The sequence below is a fragment of the Archocentrus centrarchus genome, chromosome 22, assembly GCF_007364275.1.
Source record: "Archocentrus centrarchus isolate MPI-CPG fArcCen1 chromosome 22, fArcCen1, whole genome shotgun sequence".
NCBI classification, from domain to species: Eukaryota; Metazoa; Chordata; class Actinopteri; order Cichliformes; family Cichlidae; genus Archocentrus; species Archocentrus centrarchus.
In genome coordinates, this window is record NC_044367.1 from 19,473,359 (window position 1) to 19,481,815 (window position 8,457).

The 8,457-nt window shown below is 39.1% G+C and overlaps 1 long non-coding RNA gene across 1 annotated transcript; it reads left to right on the plus strand.

Moving 5' to 3' along the window:
• Nucleotides 1-3,490: 3,490 nt before the first annotated feature.
• LOC115801362 (uncharacterized) lies at nucleotides 3,491-7,871 on the plus strand. Its single transcript, XR_004021748.1, has 4 exons — nucleotides 3,491-3,614; nucleotides 5,006-5,053; nucleotides 6,630-6,714; nucleotides 7,581-7,871. It is a non-coding gene; the product is annotated as an uncharacterized LOC115801362 (long non-coding RNA).
• The last annotated feature ends 586 nt before the right edge of the window (nucleotides 7,872-8,457 follow it).

Sequence of the window (8,457 nt, forward strand, 5' to 3'; positions counted from 1 at the left end):
GTGGCGGCCCGTTACCATGTTTACTGAGCTGCTAAACCCTTGTGACACCACAGGCTATGAGTCACACAGTGAACCCGGCAGACGCTAGTTCAGGGTTCAGTTTACAAACACTGTTGCTCAATGTGTCCTTTCTGTCCACGGTCACACTTGTTGCTCTGATGTATTTGTCCACATCTGACTCGAAAGGACACATTTTATGTCTGTCTTTTTCTGCTTATCGAACCATTGAAAAAATAAATCAATAAATAAAATGCTTCTAGCTGTATTCATTTGAGTTTGAATTCTGGCATTGTCCCATAATAAAAGTCATGCAGTTATTTTTCATTCCAAAATGACAGATCCTCCATTACTCTCAGAATAAGTTATAACGACTCACATTATTAGATTAACATTTGAGTTTTGAGTCAGTGTTGTCTTCCATGATAAATTCAGCAGGTTTTGGAAATATAAACAAATCCGAAACAACTCAAGTCATTTATTCCCTCAAATTTTCCTGCAGTCAAAGCTAACAGAGGTCAATCTAGGACATTCTCTTATCTGCAATCTACAAGTTATGACTAAATGGCTGTAGGTTAGATAATATTAGTAATAATTTGTCTCAGTACATCTAAGAATTAGCACTAAGCCCCCAAAAAAATTTTCAGTCAAGCACGGGGAAAGAACATTAAATAGAGATTGATGATAATGAAGGCCTGATATAATTGAGCATCAGATATCTTTGCAGACTCGAACAAGTTCACGTCAGTTCTTTTCTGTGAACGTAAAACACATGCAGTGCTCACGCTCAGCCTCGTGCCACGGCTGCACAGAGTGCTACAGGAACTTATGTCACTTCCTTTCTTATCTTATAGAAGTGGAAAAAGGAAGCCCCCTACTTTCCCCAGACCCACTTGTCACAGGACCACAAAAAAGTGTTGTAATGCTCTTTCAAAGCCGAAATAACCTAAATCTTTTCATAGGAACCACTGAACAGGTGTTAAAATTAACTTAATTTCCTGACTCATAACTGTCATAATATCACATATGTGTCAGACTGCATTCTGGGTGTACCATGGAGTTGCAGCACCTGTATGCAGACTGTATTGAACAGGATGTATGGGTTTATTTGTGTGTGTGTGTGTCTCCTTTTGCAGGCATCCGTCCCACCCACAAGACTTTTTTGTGCCTTGTCCTGTATGAGTAAAAGTTGCTCTGCAGACATTATGGAACATGCAGAGGAGGCGAGACGTGCTCCACTCTTTGATGCTTCTGTGTACATCTGAAAGCATGAAGCGTCTCATTGCTCAGCCGTTTAACCCATTCGTGCCCACATGAGAATAAATTAGAAAAGGGCAAGAATAACAGCAACCACCTCCTCCATTTGGAAACATCCCCCCCCAAATGCTTTTCAGTTACTTAACCCCTTATTTTGCTTCATTGCTAATTCCATGATGAGCTCATTTGGATCATTCATCCTAATTATTTAGGTCAGAGAAAGTTTCGAGTCTTGTGAGATGTCATCAAATTGGCAACTTTGTGTGTCACTTGTGCTTGCTATAAAGATAATGCCCCTTCCAATTAATAGTAGGAAGTAGGAACCAAAGGTTATCCAGCCTAAAACTGGACATTATGGTAGCTATAATCATCATTTTTATGGAAACACTTTACTGTTTGTGTGATGTGGGGGGTGTCACTGGTAGTGGCAATCCCACACAAGTTACTCTCAGCTTTAACTTTGTGTTATTATTTTCTATCCTGTGTGCAAACAGCAAAACTAAATAAATGTAGGTTTACTTATATTTCACATTATTTCAGTTGTTTTATGCTAACTACATGCACTTTATTGCCTGTTTCACCAAATATGAGGTCATATTTCTCATTTTAACCATAGACTGTATGTGAAAGGTGCAAGTACAGTAATTCAGTTCAATTTTATTTCATTTACATAGTACCAAATCACAACGGCCACCTAAGGGTATACAGTACAGTACAAATTCTTGAGTCACCCCTCATTTCTTGATATTTTGTTTCCAGGGAGCCAGACGTTCTTGTCATTTTTTTTGAGCAGAAGTTCTCCAGATTTTCTGAAGATCTTTGAAAGTCTTCCTTTGGACATGGACTGCTTTTTTACTCATTTTCACGCATCCTTGTACCTGCCCATTTTCAGAAGAATGCTGTTTTTTTTTTTTCTTTAATAGCCACCCAACACTGACTATGACTCATTCAAGTATAAAAAAGGCACCTTTGAGGATGAGTCACTGTTGTGTCTACATATAACAGACAACTTAGCAAGGAACCACTTTTAAATTGTATCTTTAAAAATTTTTTACTAGCCTAATTTGTAAAAAAAAAAAAAAAACACACACATCATTTGCTCCCATTTAATTTGTTGAATCTACAAAAAAATGCAAACAATGACACAGCTTGATTTTTTTTTTTTTTTAATTTAACCTTTATGTATACAGGTAGCCTTGGCTGTTGTTGACATATTTCAATAATCCAAACAAATGTCACACATACACAAACTAGAGACCTTTGTGGGGCACACACATTTATAAGCAACAATCTTTTGTTAAACATGGCAGTGCCTTCACAAATCGCTTTCGTGAAATCACATCACAATCTAATCACTGAAATAGTGTTACACAACAGTTACATTTATTTTTTCCCCACCAGACACCCACACAACTTTTGGCTTTAATTGTGTATTTAGAGTTGGTGTTGATCACTAGTAGTATTTTTCTTAGGGACTCTGTTTATTATCAAGACTTTTTTTTTTTCTCCAACATTTTTATCATTTCAAATATATGCGTTACTTGGGCCCCATGTTTGTCTAAAGAGGTGATTATGTGAAAGCTGGGGCAGGGCCAGACTAAGTAGGTTTAAATAGTGCTGCATTACTTCCTGTGGGAACCTGTTAATGACACAAGCAGTCCCCCAAAACAACCACTTGATTGGAAAACAAGCAGCGATTTGAGATGAAAACTATTTGGAGAATGAAAGAAAGTAAATGTCCTTCTTACTGAGTCATAAATCAGAGGATTCTGTATTCTGTTTTGGTGACTTGTTTTGTTTATTTATATTCATGTTACCAGGAATGTAGAGTCACACATGGTAGCGGGGAATGTAGGGATTGTGTAACATGGTCTGCAAAAGGTTTGTGTCTGACTGAAATGCAAATTCTACAAAAATAATGTCCCTAAATTATAGCAAGAAGCCCAGATAATTTCCTGTAGTGGTGCTTAAACTCTGCTATTTCTGCTTGGCCCTGTTTATTCTTGGGGGGGAGGAGGCCGGGCGGACGGGGGACTGTGTGGACACATAATCCTCCCAGAAAAGTGATTTATTTATGAATTCCAATGCAGAACCTCCCCTCCTGAGAGCTGGCCAGCTTGCCAGAAGTCATTGGCTGATGTTTACAGGACTGGATTGGCTAATTCCCATGGTGCAGTGTGCCTGCAGTGCTATCTTATTTATACAAGGCCTGATATGGGAGAACAGAGGGGTTTATTTTGGGATATTCCCCATAGATGGATTCGATTTCTCCAACTGGAGCAGTTTCCTCCATACGTGCTGCACTTCAGGTTCTGGCGGTGGGCTGCACGCCTGTGGAAACAGCTCGCCACTCACTTACAGTATGTTTAAAAGGGCTGAATTGGCTCAGCAAAGGAAACAATGTTACAATATCAAGTTTTGGACAGACAATAGACTGACTTGAGGGACTACACAGGAAGCTGAAAATTAGTCTCATAATAAGTGCATTGTTTCTCTTGCCGGTTTTCAGCGTTTATCATTACAGTAAACAAAGTTTGTCATTTTGACTTCAGTAACCTCCAATTCTTTGACAAGAACCGCAAAATAATTTTGTTTAAATACTTGTCACTTTTTATGGTGATGAGTAAACTTTGTCATTTCTCAACCTTTATCAAACTGGAACAGTATTTTTATCTCGTTTGAGCGGTTTTAATGATGGGATCATTGTGCGATAGCACAAACAAATTAGTTAGAATAGATGAGAAAATCCCATGTTCGCTTTTTCAAGTGCATTAACCAGAGGCCTACAAACCCGCCAGTGTTAACATATTTCTCTCATGCGCTCATAACTAACTTTCGAGGGGATGATGTTAAATTAAAAGCAAGCCTCTCACAGTCTGTAAATGTTTTAATTGTGAAGCACAAACACATGGAGATATATGGCCATAACAGAGCATATTTGTGATTTAAAAAAAACATCTGCCTTTAATAAGACCTCACGTCATTACCTGCAGATTGTGCTCTGGCTGATGTTTTGCACTAGTTATACTGGAAAAACACCTTCCACCTTTTGTTTTATTTCCTTTTCTGTCTGCATCTTGCTTACTCAGCCTCCAACTGTTATTCTTTCCCATCTGCCATTGATTTAATTGTTATATAAATGAATGAGGGCATCATTTGAAGCCGTGCAGGATCACTGTCAGAGATGACACCCTGTTCCCCCCCCACCGCGGAGGTGTTTGTTTTCCCTCGGGGTTGCTGCTGGAACTGGTCTTTATGACCAAGTTAGGCAAACCAAAGTCCAAGAGGAAACTCCCCAGTGTCATCATCTGTTCTGCAGAAGATGGCTCTTACTGCATCTTTTATCCCAGGGATATCCTTGACAGTAACTTCTCTTCCTTTCCCTCCTGAAATCCTCTCACCCTTTGTCTTTCCATTTCTTTTGCCAAGAGAAGATCAAAGCAAAAAAGCAGCACATTTCCTCTAAGCTCCTTAAAACAGGAGCATGTAGCATTTTGTTGAGCAGAGGCAACAGTGGCCCCTGTGGAAACAAATTGCAATTGCAGGATTCTGGTGCATTAAATTCTGCTGGGCTTCAAGTGTGAGTGGGAACGGGTGCTGGAACACAGCCTATTACTTCCACCAGCAATTTTACCGTCCATACCAACAGGTAGCTTAGCGTTGCATGTGCCTCAGCTGAATAAAACATAGTTTTGTAGCCGATCAGGTTACATTTTCATCCTGCTCTCTCTCCCTCTGTGCTCTGCTACAGGTACCTGTGAGTTGATAACTGGGCTGTGCTTCTCTGGGTCATTATCAGGTGGGTTTCCCTCACTTTCATTCACTCCTTTGGCTGTCCCAGAGTTTGCTCTCTCTGATGGTGAGATTTAAGGTGTTTAAGGCCCAGTCAGGTCTTTAGGTCTACACGTCCTATTACTTTTGTCCAATAGTTGCCTTTCATTTTTATTGTGGTAAAACCTTTAACATCCTGGTGAAACTCCCCCAGGTGATATACTCACCACTTACTTATCCCCCACCACCACCTCAGTTTGCACAATATTAAATGATTAGGATATTTAACTAGGCCACAAAATGAAAGAAAGCAGCAGAAAGAAGAAGAAGAAATCTGTGTTATCAGTTACAACCCAGGTTGAGCAAATCAAATGTTACCTCTTTCCAGGAAGGTGTAGCAACTAAACAGCTTTGCAAACACAGTCAAACATCAAATAAGTGCAAAAACACAAGATATAGCAGCCAGTATTTGACAGCATGATTTTAATCACCAGTCTGGTTCTGCTAGCCTTTAGCTTGGTTAGCAGCCTGGAGTCTATATACAAATCTTACTTTCAACTCTGAGTTTCTTGGATAATTGGAAAGGATATGAAAGAGATGCCACTTGCCCTATCTCAAGTCAATGTAGCATCAAGATGACTTTGTAGTTCTTATTGAAAGGTAAATTATTGCTTTAAGTAGTGTTAATTGCCTATTTTGATAACCAGTGATGCTAACACAGTGTTATAAGTTAGTGAAGGTCTAGTGTAAACAACTGCACTGCTTTGAAAAGGCATTGCTGATTAAGCAATTTCCTGTGCCATAACTGTGGAAAGAAAAAAAACATGACAAGCTTGCTCGTGCACTTCTTTTGATGCCATTGCTCTTGGGTATTTTCCATTCACGGTAAATACTGTATCTAGTTTCAGGTGCACATGTGCAGTTGCATGTGCACCTACAGCGTAGCATGGCACAAAGAGAGATGATGATGATGAGTCTGCCTCTGCTGCAGTCATATGTAAACCAAAATAGTCAGATGGAGAATAATTTTGTTTTCCACTCAAAAAAAAAATATGTAATGAACAACAGACTTTCTAATCAGCTCCAAGAGAGGAAGCCAGTTGGAATTAAAACATGAGTAGACTCCCACCAGGCTGTGACCACTATCCCAGGGGCATGGCTGCAGAAAAACCCAAACACTGTGATCAAGTTCTTGCAATCATTTGTTAGCCACTCTACTGTGGGATTTGCATGTCTTGAAAACTCAGAAAATAAATATCACCCCAAACATGAAAAAAAAAACAAAAACAAAAAAACTGGATGGACACAATTTTATCCTGTTCCTTGCTGCTTCAGTAACAGGTGCAGTTACAAATCTGGGGATAGCTTATAAAAGATGTAATCTTTGACTGGCAGTCAAGGTCAGAGAAAGAAATCAGGGTATACCAAAGCAGCTCATTAATCTGTGATGCTTTACCACTGATGTTTGATTCATAAAATGCTGTATAGTTTTGTACTGGTGCTGCACACAAGAAGTCTGCAACAAAACCAGAAAACAAAACCAAAAGAACAATAGGGAGCACAAGAGTCCAAAAAAAAGAATGACAGTTCATGTGATCTGCCAGGCCATGGGGCAGGACCTGGAGAGAGAGTGTCCAGCAATGGAGACAAAGCCACTCAGGGGACCAGCTGGGAGGAGCTCCAGTTCAGGTACAGGATGCGCAGGTTGCTCAAGCTGAGGCTGTGCAGGGGTCACAGTCCCCTCAAACAACTGAGGTTGCTCTATAGGGTTGACTGGCTATGAAAAGAGTTGACTGCAGAGCTGTAACAGCTGTGACAGTGAGGAGCTGGCTGACAATGGTGAGGCTTGGGTGCAGAGTTGTTGCTGCGATGTAGAGGAGCAGGCGTGAGAAAGATACCTGGGCTCATATCTGCTCTCTCATAGAGGTCAGGTATATGTACATACAGGACATCCTGGTTAGCTAAAGTAGCTGAGGATTCTTATTAATAATGGCATCCATGGCATTTAGTCCTACTAATATGGTCTTACAATCAGTGGACTCATGGATGGAGATGGTAATCTTGTATATCCTCCCCAGTTCCTCATCAAATTCCACCATTATTGCATGCACTGGGTCCATAATGGATATATATATATATATATATATATATATATATATATATATATATATATATATATATATATATATATATATATATATATATATATATAATTCAGTGACAGACTGTTGCATCCTAAATGCACAAAGGAGCGTTATTGTAGATCCTTCCTCCAAGCAGCTGTAAGACTTTATAACCATCACTGCTCCCAACAAAAATAGAACGAATAGTATGTATATATTGTATAGTAATACAAAGTATATTGTCATTTCCTGTAGTTATAATCCTGTACAGTATATATTATTTTATTATTATTATTATTAGTAGTAGTAGTAGTATTATTAATCTTGTCCTGTTGTGTTTTGACATTTTTGCTGCTGTTACACCTAAATTTCCCCTTTGCGGGACAATAAAGGCTGTTTCTTCTTCTTCTCCTTTATAATCTCTGTAATTAGGGGGAGTGGAGACAGTGGAGACAGGGAGTGGAGAACAAGACACAGGTGAATGGAATCACAGCAGATGTGACAAAACAAGCAAAACTAAAGGCAAAGCACAAGGAACAGCAACTTACAAAATAAAAGAGGAAGTGAGATAACTAGAATAACCTAACACAGGAGACTTGCTGGGCAAACTGACCCAGGACCATGACACAAATTAATAATCCCACTGCTGGCTAATTATTGATATATTTCGAAATAAGGTTCATAGTAGTTTAATTTAATGGAAATACCACGATGTGTTGCTACTGATGGTTACTTTAATAAAATATTATGTTGGAGTTGGGAAGCCATGTCCTTCTTCTGCTTTCAACCAATGGAAATAGAAACCAGCTGTTCGCATGGCTCGGGTACAGGTAAACCAATAAAAATAGACTTTCCACATGTGCATCCAGAGCCCAGAAAAGAAGAGAACTCATAGTGAAATGAAGTACTACTTGCTTGAATTTAGAATATCACAGGCTGACTTTTAAAGAGGCACTTATTAAAGGAATAAAAAGCCTTGTTCAGTTCATTTCAAATCAAGTGTCCTTTAATCTTATCTTTTTTTTCATTTGTGTTTAGTTCAAACGTTTCCATTTTAGGAGAGTGTTCTTTTCCTTGTTGAGAAACTGATGATTCACTCATTAGACTTCAAGCATTCATTTTTTTGGTTTGTTTTTTGAGTGGATAGCAGAAACAAAGGGCTGAGGTCATGGGAGGAGTAGATGTTGAGCAGCTTTCTTTTGTTGATGTGGTAATCGCTATGTTGAGTAAAGTCAGTGTTCATTGTGACATGTCCTGGCTGATGATGGAGGTTGTTTCTGTTGCTCTGACTTTTAAATGAATGGTGGTC